Source organism: Schistocerca gregaria, chromosome 8 (assembly GCF_023897955.1).
Source record: "Schistocerca gregaria isolate iqSchGreg1 chromosome 8, iqSchGreg1.2, whole genome shotgun sequence".
NCBI lineage: Eukaryota > Metazoa > Arthropoda > Insecta > Orthoptera > Acrididae > Schistocerca > Schistocerca gregaria.
The window spans coordinates 94020322-94038123 of NC_064927.1; the positions used below are offsets into that span (position 1 = coordinate 94020322).

Sequence of the window (17802 nt, forward strand, 5' to 3'; positions counted from 1 at the left end):
AAGAGCAGTTGAACGAAATGGACAGTGTCTTGAAAGGAGAATATAAGATGAACATCAACAAAAGCAAAATGAGGATAATGGAATGTAGTCGGTTTAAGTCGGGTGACGCCGAGGGAATTAGATTAGGAAATACGACACTTAAAGTAGTAAAGGAGTTTTGCTATTTGGGGAGCAAAATAACTGGTGCTGGTCGAAGTAGAGAGGATACAAAATGTAGTCTGGTAATGGCAAGGAAAGCGTTTCTGAAGAAGAGAAATTTGTTAAAATCGAGTATAGATTAAGGGTCAGGAAGCCGTTTCTGAAAGTATTTGTATGGAGCGTAGCCATGTACGGAAGTGAAACATGGACGATAACTAGTTTGAACAAGAAGAGAATAGAAGCTTTCGAAATGTGGTGCTACAGAAGAATGCTGAACATTAGATGGGTAGATCACATAACTAATGAGTTGTTGAATAGGATTGGGGAGAAGAGAAGTTTGTGGCACAACTTGACTAGAGGAAGGGATCAATTGGTAGGACACGTTCTGAGGCATCAAGGGATCAATTTAGGATTGGAGGGCAGCGTGGAGGGTAAAAATCGTAGAGGGAGACCAAGAGATGAATACACTAAGATTCAGAAGGATGTAGGTTGCAATAGGTACTGGGAGATGAAGAAGCTTGCACAGGATAGAGTAGCATGGAGAGCTGCATCAAACCAGGCTCAGGACTGAAGTCCACACAACAACATCTTGCGAACCATGGATGTAGGGTATCAGACGGATGCCATATTCCTTGACTTCCGGAAAGCGTTTGATTCGGTGCCCCACTGCAGACTCTTAACTACGGCACGAGCATATGGGATTGGTTCCCAAGTATGTGAGTGTCTCGAAGACTTATTATGTAATAGAACCCAGTTCGTTGTCCTCGATGGTAAGTGTTCATCGGAGGTGAGGGTATCATCTGGAGTGCCCCAGAGAAGTGTGGTAGGTTCGCTGTTGTTTTCTATCTGCATAAATGATCTTTTGGATAGCGTGGATAGCAATGTGGGACTGTTTGCTGATGATGCTGTGGTGTACGGGAAGGTGTCGTCGTTGTGACTGTAGCAGGATACAAGATGACTTGGACAGGATTTGTGGTTGGTGTAAAGAATGGCAGCTAGCTCTAAATATAGATAAATGTAAATTAATGCAGATGAATAGGAAAAATAATCCTCTAATGTTTGAATACTGCGTTAGTTGTGTAGCGCTTGACACAGTCACGTCGATTAAATATTTGGGCGTAACATTGCAGAGCGATATGAAGTGGGACAAGCATGTAACGACAGTTGTGGGGAAGGCGGATAGTCGTCGCCGGTTCATTGGTAGAATTTTGGGAAGATGTGGTTCATCTGTAAAGGAGACCGCTTATAAAGTACTAATACGACCTATTCTTGAGTACTGCTCGAGCTTTTCGGATCCCTATCAGTCGGATTGATGGAGGACATAGAAGCAGTTCAGAGGCGGGCTGCTAGATTTGTTACTGGTAGGTTTGATCATCACGCGAGTGTTACGGAAATGCTTCAGGAACTCGGGTGGGAGTCTTTGGAGAAAAGGAGACGTTCTTTTCGTGAATCACTACTGAGGAAATTTAGAGAACCAGCATTTGAGGCTGACTGCAGTACAATTTTACTGCCGCCAACTTACATTTCGCGGAAAGACCACAAAGATAAAAGGTTAGGGCTCATACAGAGGCATATAGGCAGTCATTTTTCCCTCGTTCTGTTTGGGAGTGGAACAGGGGAGATGCTAGTGGTATGAGGTATCCTCCGCCAAACACCGTATGGTAGATTGCGGACTATGTATGTAGATGAATGTAGCCACTGTACGTGACTGCTGGCAGCAGTGGTCACGGGAATGTATGGACACAAGAAGACCGGGCTCCGGACGGCCACATGAGTGGCGTACGGCTGTGACGCATCGTGCTGTATCTGCAGCAGCAATTTGAGCACAGTTGGCACCACAGTGACACATCTCTCTGTTAGAAATCGTCTACTTCAAGGACAACTCCGAGACAGACACCCTCTAGCGTGCGTTTCACTGACCCCAGCCCCCGCCATTTGCGAGTTACAGTGGTGGCCACCGACAGCTCGTTGGAGGGACAGGTGGAGGACTGTTGTTTCCCGGTGACAGCTGGTTCTGCCTCGGTGCCAGCGGTGGCCTTTGTGTCGGTTAGGAGGAGGCCAGCGGAAAGCGTGCATCCAACCTGACTGTACGCTAGGCACACTGGACCTACACCTGGAGCTATGACACCAGGAGCACTCACGTGGTTATCCCACGCGCCACCACTGCAAATTTGTTCGTCAGTCTGCTGATTCGACCTGATGTGCTTCCATTCATGAACAGCATTTCCGGGGGGGGGGGGGGGGGGGGGAGTTCTATGGCAGGATAACGCTTGCTCACATAGCTTTGTTGCGACCCAACATGATGTAAAGAGTGTCAACATGTTGCCTAGACCTGCTCGATCACCGGATCTGTCTCCAGTCCAGCACATATGCAACATCATCGGACGGCAACTCCAGTGTCATCAACAAACAATGATAATGTCTCTCTATTGACAGACCAAGTGCGGCAGGCACGGAACCCCACCCCAGAAACTGACACCCGGCACCTGTACAACACAATCCATGCACGTTTGCACGATTGCATTCAACATTCTGACGGTTACATCAATTATTAATGTACCAGTGTGGTGTGTGTACTGTAAGACCTTCGGTACACACACCGTCAGATTATTTGACTTGTCGCTCTAACGAAGTAGGCGAGTGTCAGTCGGACGATAGAAATGCCACTTGCGCGCTTACAGTAGCAGACTGACGGTGAGAAACTTTAAACAGAACTTCATTAATTTTCACACATATTGATTAAAATAATAACAAGTCTAAACCTTACGTAACTTGATTCTGGATGCTATTTACAGTTGACAATCTGAAGTTCCTTTGGTCTTGGTACGTTAATCTTATTCTCACATATCTCTAATACTTGACAAAGTGTCTATACATTTATCTTCATGACTATGTACATGAATATGATAATCTTCTTAGGTGCAGACTGAAACTTGACTATAGACTGGTACAGACTAATGCAGACTGGTGCAGACAAATGCAGACTGACTAATCGGAGGTCTGTACCCTCATTATAATACCTCGCGCATTCAGGTATCACTGTGCGAGGGTCATCCACGAGGAGAAAAGGTTCTTCATTAGCGGCACTCTCATTGGCTGCGTTATATATTAATACGCGGATCAGCGGAAGCACAATTTGGTCCGTCTCTAAGGCAGCACCATCTCGTAGTGCGGAGACAGACGAGCGCTGCGCCTGCACTGTTGTGCTTAGTGGGGCGCGCTCTAGTGGGAAAGTTGTGTACGCGCTGACTACGCGGAACTATGTTCACAACAACCAGCATTTCAAATTTCCAGTGGCTTATCTAGCGCTTACATTAACTTGCGGTCTTACACAATGTTATCGACTTAAATATGTTACCTAGATCAGTATATTTCCGAAATTTTGTTACTCTATATTAATTAATTTTTGATGTTGCGATTATTTCCCGCCAGTGTACAATGTGACTGTGTTGGTAACGCTATGTAGCGCTCTGTATGAAAATCACTGATTGTGCTGTGTGCAGTCTGTGGCTGATTGGACTCATTGTTGGCATTTCGTTTGTGTAGTGTTGGGCAGTTGGATGTGAAAAGCGCGTAGCGTTGCGCAGTTGGAGGTGATCCGCCAGCAGTGGTGGATGTGGGAAGAGAGATGCCAGAGTTTTGCTAACTGTGCCTATCAGAAGCTAGTGCCTTCAGTACTTAAAATCCTTTATTTAGCTGGCAGTATTGGCGCTAGTTGTATTGCAGTAGTTCGACTAACGAAGATTCTTGTGAGGTAAGTGATTAATGAAATGTACAGGATATTGTTAATCAGGGCCATTATTTTGTGGGGCTATAGAAAGTCAGATTGCGTTGTGCTAAAAATATTGTATGTCAGTTTAGTGATAATCAGAATAGGTAAAGAGAGAAATGTCTGAGTACGTTCAGTTTTGCTCAGCTGTTTGAAAATCAAATAACGTAAGGGGTTTACCAGCACAGTCATTCATATTTTTCTAAGGGGACGTGTCAAATGAAAATAAATAGCTCAAGTATAGCTTCACATGCAATACGTACACTTTTCTGAGGACAGGACAGGTACTTGGACGCTGCCTTGCTGCGGGAACGATCCCAGCATTTGTGTAAAATGAGTAAGAAAAGCCACAGGAAACAGAAGTCAGATAATATCCTCCCCAGTTTGAAATCAGTAACGACTGTGCTGCCTCACTCGATTGGTCTCCATTGTACAACGCGCTTTTGGCCATAAACAAATTGCACAAGATAATTTATAATTTGAAAAAATAGCTTTGCACTGTGTCTCCACATCTCTCTACACTATCAGTGCACACCTCCTGGCACCTACTGGTCACTCCGGGCATTTAAAGATGTTACTACGCCGCACGCATGTCTCCTTGTGCCCCCTTCAGTCCGCCTGGAAAACTGAATCGGCATCCCCACCCTCCGTGATAAGTGAGAATCACAAGGCTTTACCATCATGCACTAGAAACCCAAGCACATGATAAACCTGTTAAAAATTTACATTGTGATACTGTATTGAGTACAGTGCATTGTAATTTAACAGCCGCTTCGTTATCAACCCCTTCTCAGAGTTCTCCAAGCAATCTTCAGTTATGTAGTAGACCTATGTGTTATTTATGAAGTCTACTATAGCAGCCTCTTAGACGTATTGTAGTAATATTTTTTATTTCCGGGGCAGTTTATTACAGTTTTATTCCCTGACAGGAAATGTTGTTTCAGCTTTTTGATTGTCTCTCCTTGGTAAACGTAAGTCCAAACTGGTTCTTGTGCCGTAATTATATGTAGAACTGTTAGTGAAATCGCTAATATGCGCAGCACAGCGACAGATGTACGACGGAATCTTTCAGCAAGCTATTGGTGATTATTTCGTACCGTCTTTCCATGAGTTTAATAAACACAACAGACATAATAGCAGACACTTTAGTCGTGGAAAATATATTCTCCTTCATTTTTTACAAGTTTTCCAACGCTGGGGAACTTTTCGATTCCGTTCAAAATGGTTCAAATGGCTCTGAATACTATGGGACTTACTATCTGAGGTCATCAGTCCCCTAGAACTTAGAACTACTTAAACCTAACTAACCTAACGACATCACACACATCCATGCCCGAGGCAGGATTCGAACCTGCGACCGCAACAGCAGCGCTGTTCTGGACTGAAGCGCCTAGAACCGATCGGCCACTTCGGCCGGCTTCGATTCCGTGAATGTAGAAGTTACATGGTTTTGAGGCGAGAACTCGTCTAGCCATGTCGGGGCGTATTTTCCTTGATGGTTGTTAGACAATGAGCGGAAAAGTTGTAAACCTGGGGGGCAAGATCAAGTGAGGTGGATGCGGGATAACTTCATAACCCAACGCAGTCAGTATTATGTGAGTCTAGTGGAATGTAGGCGTACTTTATCATTCAGTAGCATTCTAGCTGGTCATTGTTCTTGGATTGTGTCTGCGAAACGTCTCAGTTGTTGACAATAAATGCTAGCAGTGACAGCTACACCTCGGGGAAGCAATTCAGTACAACACGCCGTCCATGTTCCACCACGTACACATCACTGTCTTTTTATTGTGAATGGGTGCAAGTCTTGTACGAGAAGATGCTGGTGCTTTTTGTTTTTGTTTTTTTTTGTTTTTTAGGCTCGACCATACCTTTATTTTTCTTGCGTTAGCATAAAGACACCATTTGTCGTCGCCAGTAACGATACAGGATAGGAATGCTCGGTGCTAATCACGAGCCAACTGGTGATGAGCAAGCAGAGATACACATGCAGCCACCCGCTGATTTTTGTGATTTTCGTTTAGACTTTAGAGCATGCGGTACCCGTACACTCGACTTTTGAACCTCGCCCATTTCGTGAACATGTAGCACGACGGTGGAATGGTCACAGTTTATCACGTTTGCCAGTTCTCGAGTTCACTGACGTAGATCTTTCTAGATTACTGCGTTCAAATCTCGAAGGTCTTCCCGAACTTGGAAAGTCACTAATGTCAAAACGATTCTCCTTAAAGGGAGAGAACTATTTTATTGCCGTGATCAGTCCAATGGCATTATCCCCACAGACGGCGCAAATGTTTCTGCTTAACTGTCACGCCTCTGTTGAACTCAAACATTTGTCAGAAATATTCCGATTTCTCCACTTGACATTTCCTACCGTCCGCGACACCACTCACTGTCTCCAAATAACATGATGACAATATGTAAACACGGATAGTAACAGTCAACGACAAATGACAATGGATAAATAAACCCGTAGCAACCAGAATACAAGCCTGCAAAACGAAAGCTTCAACTTATGCACCAAACTAATACATTGGATCCGAAAAATTAGAAGAGTGAAAACTTTACTCGTGTTGTCCATACAATTATTTGAAACGTGGAGCATACGTAACAAGCAGCAACATTAACAGTTGGTGTGATTCTGCTATTTTGTACATTCTGTTTGTTCTGTAGTTATCTAGCACATTGTATTGCCACAGTGTGAAATGTAAGCTGCATTACGGATCTAATTTCGTTTCATTTCGTCGTCGTTGTTGTTGTTGTTGTGGTCTTCAGTCTTGAGACTGGTTCGATGCAGCTCTCCATGCCATTCTATCCTGTGCAAGCTTCTTTATCTCCCAGTACCTACTGCAACCTACATCCTGAATCTGCTTAGTGTATTCATCTCTTGGTCTCCCTCCACGATATTTACCCTCCACGCTGCCCTCCAATCCTAAATTGATCCCTTGATGCCTCAGAACGTGTCCTACCAATCGATCCCTTCCTCTAGTCAAGTTGTGCCACAAACTTCTCTTCTCCCCAATCCTATTCAACAACTCATTAGTTATGTGATCTACCCATCTAATGTTCAGCATTCTTCTGTAGCACCACATTTCGAAAGCTTCTATTCTCTTCTTGTTCAAACTAGTTATCGTCCATGTTTCACTTCCGTACATGGCTACGCTCCATACAAATACTTTCAGAAACGACTTCCTGACCCTTAATCTATACTCGATGTTAACAAAATTCTCTTCTTCAGAAACGCTTACCATTACCAGTCTACATTTTATATCCTCTCTACTTCGACCATCATCAGTTATTTTGCTCCCCAAACAGCAAAACTCCTTTACTACTTTAAGTGTCTCATTTCCTAATCTAATTCCTTCAGCATCACCCGACTTTATTCGACTACATTCCATGATCCTCGTTTTGCTTTTGTTGATGTTCATCTTATATCCTCCTTTCAAGACACTGTCCATTCCGTTCAACTGCTCTTCCAAGTCCTTTGCTGTGTCTCATTATCTCATTATCATATGACAAAGCAGTACTTAAAATGTTTTATTAGCAAGTGTAATGGTAATTCGTGGTATTAAGATGTTATGTGTTTGTTGTATTTACGATGTTGTAGAATAGGCTGTGAGAGATCACGCTGCGACTGTACATATATGGCTGTGTCAGCGACTAGGACTTTATTGCTTTGTAGAATGGTCCTCTATTCGTACCAATACACTTTGTTGATTTGTTATTACCCAGGAATGCCTGATATAGGTGGCTCACTTGATACAATAGTGACGGCTTAAAAAACAGTGGATTGGTTGGTTGACGAGCCTTCTGTCACTCGATAAGCTGGTCTCACCCAAACTGATAGGGTACAGCATCTGCAGTGAGTAACTAGAACACAAGGTACCTAAAAATACGATAAAGTTGAAAACTAGAATTGCTTAGGACGGGTGCAAGTATCACCTCTGGAAACAACTCGGCTGTCATTGCATAACGCAAGGGAGAAGTGATGTCAGCTCACGGTATCCTATAACAACACACACACTCTACCAGTCACAGAGGCGCGCATGGCAGGAAGTACCTTGCTGTCGTTGTCGCGGAGTGTCAGCCAAGACTGACCTCGTGGTCTGCCTTCTAAAGTTCTATCTCGTTTTACTGGGACGCTGAATCGTCCGTGGATGCCTGCAGGCGTATTGGGGTTTGAAAGGCGCTGACGTCACGTGGGGGAAGCCCCACCAGCGTGTACGGCCCTCGGCCTCACCCCCCCCTCCCCGCGGCCTCCCTCCCCCTCCCTCCCCCTCCCTCCCCCTCCCTCCCCCTCCCTCCCCCTCCCTCCCCGCTGCACACGGACCGATCGGACGACTAGTCAGCTGACTTAAGCTCCTTCCACACGATCGACTTTCTTGTCTCAGCTGACTGGACGAGACAAGTGCGTCTACTGCAACGCCTCTGGCGTATTATTCCTGCACTGATTCCCGTCTGTTTTGAGAGGTCATTTTCGTTTACACGTCAGCGCCAAAGTTGCTTGTGCTGTTTATTGGGAGATATCCCACTACTTTTTTCATCATATGTAATGTGCTCATTTAAAAAATAACAATATCCAGGACTCTCGGCTTTAACTAAGACTCAATGGCAACAGGTAGAGGGTGACTGACGTAAAGGCATCGGATTGTGCACATGTCACGTAACGTAACCTTTTCCGTTGGATTCTCTGTATTACTTGCGTAGTTTTACGTTATATTCTTACCACTACTCACGAACTGGACCTGGCAGCACTACATCTAAAGACGATTTTCTAGTCAGATCAACATCTGTCTACGTTAATTAATTAAAAGAAATAGTGTTTCTGGCGTTACGAACTTCCTGTAACTGTTGGTTGGTAATATTTACTGACAAAATGCAACCTAACGCTAGATTGCGTACTTACGGCTATCCTGTGTGGCCGTTTTTTAGTACGACTTTAAAAGAGAGAAAGATTATTAATTGATCACCGACGCGTCGGTTCTCGGTTGTGTTCAGGAGACGTACGGATTGATTACGCGAATAATTGACCTTTCGACCCGGATTGCCTTCACGCAATCAGAATCTTCGATGAAAATACCTAAGGGACCTATTTGAATATAAAAATGGAATGAAGGCAAATTGGTGGAATTTCGTAAGAGAAAGATCAACAGATCGAAAGTTGAAGGCATTAGTGGTCTTCCAAATACAAACGAGACACTGCGATAAAGAGTGAACCTGTAACAAAACTCATATACAATTTGAATACCATTTTTGGTTAGTGAAAGAAAAGAATAAGAAGAAAATTACTGCATCGTAAAATATTAATATATTTTGAACACATTGCCTTTGAACTTCTGGACATTGACAAATACACAATAAATGCATGATTTACATCTGATATTTCTTTTGTACATAGTGAAGTCCAATAATCGCTGCTTTGTTAGTCCGTTACTTCTTAAAATTAAAGGTCCTTGCGTGTGCGTAAGTACATTGTATCCACACCCGAGTTACCGAAATGTTTGTTCGTCGTTTCACAAAGTTATTACACAAAATAAAAATACAACTTGTAGCAATACTATATAGTACGTCTTAACAAGTCGGCGAGCAAAAGTACAAGTGATAATGAAGTCTCTGGAATATTTCTTAACAAAAGATTGTTCTTTTTTTCTGTTTCGCAGCTTCTTGCTATCAAGCGGTGCGGCAATGATTTTAGATATCTGCGCCCAGCGGGTCATAATGAGTATTTAGAATATTTAAACGCTGGAGCGGGTCTTGGTATAGGCGCACATTAAAATAATATTTCGTCTCTTTACTGTCACGCTGTGATGCTTAGCATTTTTACGAACTACAGCTCGTTGGCCGTCCTTTTCTTTAATGACAAATATCTCATATGCGAAGTAGCTCCATAGTGTGTTCATTCAGGATATTCTCTCAATCTATGGAATACCGAACAAAACAACACCCTTACTGTAGTTTACACGACATTTTTAAGCGAAAATAGCATCGTTGGGAGGATCCACGCGCCTGAAACGAATTTCAAGTTGCAGAGCACAAAAAATCAGGAACATATGTGACCTCTGTGATAATGCAGTCACCAAGTTTTGCAGCCTGAATGGTGGATTCAGAGAAGGCCGTGAGAAAGCCAAAAAGTATTTGGTTCGCTACCACATATACACTTAATTGTCGAAAGTACGACCGTACGGGATATCGAGCGAAATTTGCAAGCAGATTGAGGATTTCTTGGCAGCAAGGACGCACCATGTTATCTCGGATGGAGTTTCATCGATGGACGTAGAAGCGCGTTGGGACTCATACTGACCATGCAGACAATATCAGTAGCAGACTCGAACTTTTCGCAGATGATACATTTGTCTATAACTGTTATCTATGACTAGCTGAGCGCCCTCTGCTTCGCTCGTACGGTCTGCACACATTCTTTTTTTTAAAACTGAATTTTAATGCTGTTCGCAAATTGTAACACTTGTTTAACATTTCACGACAATGAAGGCCATAGAAGCGTGTTATTTTTCGGAAGTACTTCTGACCAAGAAGCGAATTTGGTAGCTGGAATCCTTTGTCGTTCGGGCCTTTTGCGTTCTCCATAGAAACTTCGCCTCCCTATACAAATTTCTTTGTATCTAATCTAGAAGTGAAACACCACTCCTCATAGATTTAGTTTTAAATTTTTTTTAAATATAACTAAATATTTTCTTAAAAATTTAAATCCCCTATTTCAGCCCGTTAGGGGCTGAATTTCCAAGAACAGTGAAACACGTATATTTATTTATTTCTAACAGAGAAGCCAAATACAAATTTTCATAGACTTAGCTTTGAAAATGCTTTCATATTGAAATAATTTCATAAAACTTTTCATCCCATATTTCACTCCCTTAGGGATTTCATTTCCAAAAAACACTGAAACACGCATATTTTATTTCTAACCAAGGAGTCAAATACCACTTCTTATAGTCATAGCTTTAAAATGCTTTAATACTTTAATAACCATTTATTTTGAAAAATACTTTCACTCTCTATTTTACCCCAAATAACGGTTGAATTTCCAGACATGCTGAAACCTGTGTTTTTTATTTGAGAAACCAAATACACATTTTCATGGTTGTAGCTTGAAAATTGCCTTAAAACGACATATTTTCAAAAAGACATTCATCTCCTGTTTCTTCTCCTTACGAGTGGAATTTCTAACACACCCTTCTTTAAACGATGCCTCCAATATATGTTCCACACACTCTACAAATTTCTAGTTTCTATTCTTAGTGGTTTGTGCTCGGCAATGATGAGTTAGTGAATCAGTCTGGCCCTATTTCACCCCCTTAGGGGCTGAATTTCCAAAAACACTGAAACACGTATTTTTTTCGTTTCTAACTAAGAAGCCAAATATCAATTTTCATAGATTTAGCTTTAAAAATATTTCCAGAATGAATTTTTTTTAAAATTTGTAATGGAAAAGCCAAGTACAAATTTTCATAGATTTAACTGTAAATATGCTTCATAATGAAATATTTCATAAAACATTTCATCGCCTAATTGGTTGAATTTCCAAAAAAACATTGAAAAACGCAATTTTTTACTTGTAACCACGAAGTCCAAAACCAGTTTTCATAGATGAAGCTTTAAAAAAATTCACCCCCATAGCAGCTATATTTCTAAAAACTCTGAAATTGTGATTTCTTTAATTCTGACTGAGAAACAAAATATCAATTTCGGTAGGTCTAGCTTCAAACGCCTGAATAGCGACATAATTTTAAAAATCCTTTAAGCCACTATTTAGCCCCTTAGCGATGGAATATCGAAAAAGCCATTCTGAAACGGCGGCTACACTATAAGATCAACGCTTTCTGGAATTTTCGAGATTGTGTCCTTAGTGGTTTGGGCTGGGCGATGATGAGCCAGTGAGTCGGTCAGTTCTTCATAAGATTTCAAACAAGGGCAAAGATTGCCAACTTTCTTTAAATGTTCAGAAATGAACAGGGTTTCTCCTAAATACCTGTAGGCTTTCAGAAGACGATTGGGCAAAACATATAAAATACATACAAAAGGGACACGTATCAGTTCTTAACTGTCAGTATGGGTGTTCCTTGTGACGCAGGAAACGCCAACACGATAGTCACTCATACCATACACGCCGGACACGTCACGGTTTGTGACAGCGCGGAAGGTGCCTGCTGTTTGGATAGCTCTTCCCCACAACACGAAGCCAGGGATTTATCGGAGGCTGCCTCTTCCTCGACGACAGTGAAATGTAGGACATTTGTAAGGCGCATCCGCCAACTTTAGGCCTATATACCACGAATACTACAAGGAATGCGTCAACTTTCGATTTTACGATAAATCACACAAATCTAAGGGCTTAAACATACATTGTAGCTAGGAATAACAATCAGGAACAACTTAATTTGGAATTGCAATGAAATGAACACCCTTAGCTGCTTAAGGCGTTAACATACGTCAACAGGGACAGATGAAAATGTGTGCCCTGACCGGGACTCGAACCCGGGATCTCCTGCTTACATGGCAGACGCTCTATCCAACTAAGCCACCGAGGACGCAGAGGATAGCGTGACTGCAGGGATTGATCTCTGGCACGCCTCCCGCGAAACCCACATTCTCAACGTATTGTCCCGCACTACATAAGTAGTGCCTCCGCCCATTATACTCACTACTCGCGGCGCGTTGCCGATTTCCTTAGGAGTTCGGGCACTATTTGTGCATTCACACAGAAGAAAAAGAAGAAGAAGAAGATGGTGAAGTGGCCGGTGAGCCTTAACTATATATAACTTAATTTGGAACGTTCTCATGAATAATGTGGTGGATAATGCCAATCAAAGACTGCGTTTTATTGGTAGTACACTTAGAATATGCAAGTTATCCACTCAAGAGACTGCCCTCTACTAGAGTACTGCTGCGCGGTATGGGATCGTTACCAGATACAATTGACGGACATCGAAAAAGTTATCGCGAAATAAGAAGACACGGTCACGCATATGATACAGACCTTCTAAGGAGACCGCCTACAGTACGCTTGTCCGTCCTCTTTTAGAATACTGCTGCGCGGTGTGGGATCCTTACCAGATAGGACTGACGAAGTACATCGAAAAAGTTCAAAGAAAGGCAGTACGTTTTGTATTATTGCGAAATATGGGAGAGAGTGTCACAGAAATGATACAGAATTTGAGCTGGGAATCATTAAAACAAAGGCGTTTTTTGTTGCGACGGAATCTTCTCACTAATTTTCGATCACCAACTTTCTCCTCCGGATGCGAAAATATTTTGTTGACACCGACCTACATAGGGAGGAATTAGAGCTCGTAAGGAAAGGTATAGGTGTTCAGTCTTTCCGCGCGCTATACGAGATTGGAATAATAGAGAATTGTGAAGGTGGTTCTATGAACCCTCTGCCAGGCACTTAAATGTGATTTGCAGAGTATCCATGTAGATGCAGATACGCGAGATGGGATGGCAATCATTAGACAAAGGCGTTTTCCGTTGCAGCGACATCTTTTCATGAAATTTCCTTCTCCAACTTTCTCCTCCGACTGCGCAAATATTTTGTTGGCATCGACTTACACAAGGAAAAGTAATCATTGTAATAAAGTATGAGAAATCAGAGCTGGCACTGAGATTCACGTGTCCGTTTTTCCGGCACGCTGTTCGAGAGAGGAACGGCAGAGAAATAGCGTGAAAGTGGTTCAATATACCCACCGCTAGGTACATAAACGTGAATTGCATAGTAGGCATGTAGATGCACATGGCGTTGTTAAACAGAAGACGGTGTTATAGACAATATATACTATATACTGAAACTTGAATATATTAGTAGATGTCATTAAAAAATTAAAAAGTGCTAAAAATACACCCCTAAACTCTTATTTCATGTGAGCATCAAAAATTTTATTCTACGGAAGTGGTACGAACATAACGTGAAGCAGCCTTTGCCCAAGATCGAAGTCGTTCTGCAACACTTTCTCCCGTGGGAACTCTACTTGGCCCTACACTGAGTCATCGGACACCTGCTAACACCGTGTCGGATCTCCTTATGTTCAGCGCAGTGCTGCAACTCAACGTGGCATGCACTCAAGTCGTTGGCAGTCGCATGGAGAATACTGAGCCACGTTGCCATAATGTTGAGAAAGTGTTGCCGGGACAGGACGCTGTGCACTTCTGGATTATCTCCCTTAAATGTTCGATGGTCTCCATGTCGGGCGAGATGGGTGGCCAAAGCATTCTCTCTAATTGTCCAGAATGTTACTCAAGCCAGTAGCGAACAAGTGTGGCCCAGTGACATGACATGGTTGCTTGTGAATACGAAGTCCATGAAAGGCTGCAAATGGTCTCCAAGCAGCCAAACACAACCATTTCCAGTCAATAACCGGTTCAGTTGGACCAGAGAATCACCTCCATTCGATGTAAACAGCGCACACCGATATGGAACCACCGCCAGTGTGCACAGCGACTTGTTGACAACTTGAGTCCACAGCTTCCTCGGGTCTGTGTCACACTGGAAACCTACCATTAGTTCCTACCAGCTGAAGTCGGGACTCTTCCCACCAGGCCACGGTTTCCCAATCGCCTAGGCTCCAACCGATATGATCACGGGTCCAGGAGAGGCGCTGCTGGCCAAGTCCCGCTGTTCACAAAGCCACGCGCAACGGTTGTCTGCTGCCGTATCTCATTAACGTCAAAACGCTGCTCCTCTCGGTCGTTAAGCGGAGGCTGTCGGCCGCTACTTTGTCCGTTTGAAACGTCCCCTTAGAAAAACTATAAATTACTATGCTGGTAAACTTCTACGTTATTTGATACAAAGACAGCTGAGTAAAACTGACCGTACTCAGACATTTCTCTCCTTACTTATTCTGATAAACAATAAACTGACACAATATTTCTTTTTAGCGCAACGCAGTCTGACCTCTCCTTACTTATTCTGATCATCAATAAACTGACACAATATTTTTATTTTTTTTATTTTTTAGTGCAACGCAAACTGACTTGCAATAATCCCTACAAAAGAATGGCCCCGACTAACAATAACTTATACCTTTCACGAATCACTTACCTTACAAAAATCTTCGTTACTCGAACTACTGCAATACAGCGAGCGCCACTACTGCCAGCTAAATAAAAGATTCAAACTACGGAAGGCACTAACTACTGATAGGCATAGTTAGCAAATGAAAGATGTTGATAGGGAACAAACAATGTATTTACCTTAATAATGTTCAAAAGTCATCATATTTCAGTTCATGATATCCACTCTTACAAATTTCCTCTTTCTGACGGACACACCATCATATCGTCCGCTCTCAAAACTCTGGCATCTCTGTCCCCACATACACCACTGCTGGCGGCTCACCTCCAACTGCGCAACGCTACACGCTGATCTTACTGCTCAACACTACACAAGAGAATATTCCAAAAATGAGTCCAACCAACCACAGACTGCACACAGCACAGTCAATGATTTTCATACAGAGCGCTACGTGGCGTTACCAACATAAAAACCTAAACAGCCTACTTACACGTTCTGAGAGGTAATGTCTGAAATTTGGTATTCTCTGCACACAGCTGACACAGTGGATCTCGGAATGTTGAATTCCCTAACGATTTCCGAAATGGAATGTCCCAAGCGTCAAGCTCAAAGTTTGTTAATTACCATCGTCCGGCCATAATCACGTCGGAAACCTTTCACGTGAATCACCTGAATACAGCTGTGCCAATGCCACTCCCTTTTTATACGTTTATGTACGCGATACTACAGCAGTCTGTGTACGTGCATTGCGCTATCCCTCGTCTTTTTGCCACATCGCTGCACTGCTGGAGACCAGATTTATTGCTCGTCTATAGCAAACGCTGAGTATAAGAAGAAAAACTCGGAAAAAGAAACGATATCGTGTAAAAAGTCAGTAACCAGACTGAAAAATGACGTCGTAACAATAATAACATTGATTTTCCCCATTTTAAAGTAAAGGAAATTTCTTATAATCTTTGAGAATGGTGTAACATCAGTCGTACTCGTAAGTTTTATGGGAAAGGTATGTTTGATGGACAAATTTGTGGCCTATTAGAGTAGGATTATTCATCATCTTATAGAAGTGGTAACCTGGAGGGGTTTTACTTTACATGCACGGGTCTGGTTTGTGTCTAGTCTGTGGTAACTTGGAGCGCCCCCAAAAAGCTACGGCTCCGCCATAATGCAGATTCCAGTACACCGTATTATTCCACCTCTTTTGGCTACTACAAACCCCTATTTTTCAACGTAATCCCCGTACAATGCGATCGCCTTCTGCCACCTTACTGGAAGGGCCTATCTATATGCTCGCATGCAAAATCAATAACCTGCGCATCATCCACGCACTGCTTGCCGCGGAACAGATCCTTCAGGGGGCCAAACTGATTAAAGTTGGAAGATGCGAGCAGTAGGATGACAGGATAGTCGGTCCGATGAAGTTTTGTGATCTTCTCTTGGTTGCGCGTACATGTGAGAGTCCTTGCGTTGCCATGGAGAAGGAGAAGTTCGTTTGCATTTCCTTTGTGACGATCTCGCTGACGTCATTTCTTTAGTTTCCTGAGGGTGCTAACGCCTCACCCAACGACTCACCGTGCTTTTGCTCACGGCCAGATCTTCGTAGACATTCTGCAAGCGCCTATAAATATCTGCGATGTCTGCCGGCCAGCCTGGATGTGGTTTTTAGGCGGTTTTCCACATCCTGCTGGGTGAATACCGGGCTGGTCCCCACGTACCGCCTCAGTTACACGACTCGGAGACATCTGAAAACGCTTGCACTATTTCATGGCTTAAGCTACACGCAGACAGCTGCGGTGCTCGCATTCCGTTCCGGGGGGTTCGGGCTGACGGCAGGAAGGGCATACGGCCAGCCTCTGCAACCTACACTGCCAAATCCTTTGTAATACGTCGGACCCCGCGTTGAAGCGGGACAAAGGCCGACAGGAAAGAAAGACCCCATATCCAGTTTTCGTTTTTCTCTCTTTTACATGTAAAGTTTGAAATACATGTGATGACAAAGGGGACGAAAGAGTCCGCTAGTAATAAATAATTTACAGTAATAAGATCGCTTATAAGTAAACGAAGGCGCAGCCTCTGCCATTTTCGGGGAGCTGCGGGGAGGAGCCTTGATGTTTTGTGCTGTCTTTCTTTCTGCAACTACCGTCGTGTAACCATCAACACATTAGTGTTCCATTAGCTAACAATATTCTGAATTCGTTTAACATATGTCTGGTCTATTTATTTCAAAACCAGGCCATATCATTGTATATTAATGCTACGTAATTATCAGCTTCTCATCTACAGCTATTACGTGAAAGGAGACGCAAAATTTAATACGTGCGATTAGTCCGGTATTGGAGTAATTGGAAATGCTAATTTATCTGACCATTTTCTTACATTGTGCACCAAATAACCAATTTAATTAACCATACAGCATGAATTGTGGAGAACAGGAATTTGTGGCACAGCTTGACTAGAAGAAGGGATCGGTTGGTAGGACATGTTCCGAGGCATCAAGGGATCACCAATTTAGTATTGGAGGGCAGCGTGTGGGGTAAAAATCGTTGACACCATATTAGGGATTCGTGCAGGTTTTCGCAGAAAGAATCGGTGCTGCCATAATTTCATATCTTCTGAGTCAGTTCTCAGAACAATTAGGAAAACTGAAGCATATAAATCGAGACCATCAACTTCTACTGCAGCTTCTGTTTCCCGTGAGGACGGTGGCGATAATGATGAAGACGATATTCTTATCCAGTTTTAGGTAATTTTAGTAAAAAATGTTATTTGCGTAGTCTATATCTGGAGTGAGCGGCGTTTCCTTGTCATTTCTATGCTTCTGAATAAAAATTTAGAATCTAGTTCCTTTAAGACATTTTTTTAGTGTTTTTTACTC

At 42.8% G+C, this 17802-nt stretch overlaps 1 protein-coding gene and 1 non-coding gene across 3 annotated transcripts in view; both read right to left on the minus strand.

Moving 5' to 3' along the window:
• LOC126284341 (lysocardiolipin acyltransferase 1-like) overlaps positions 1-17802 on the minus strand; it is a 297024-nt gene that overhangs the window by 228121 nt on the left and 51101 nt on the right. The window lies entirely within an intron of this gene.
• Trnat-ugu (transfer RNA threonine (anticodon UGU)) lies at positions 12377-12451 on the minus strand. The gene has a single exon. It is a non-coding gene; the product is annotated as a tRNA-Thr (tRNA).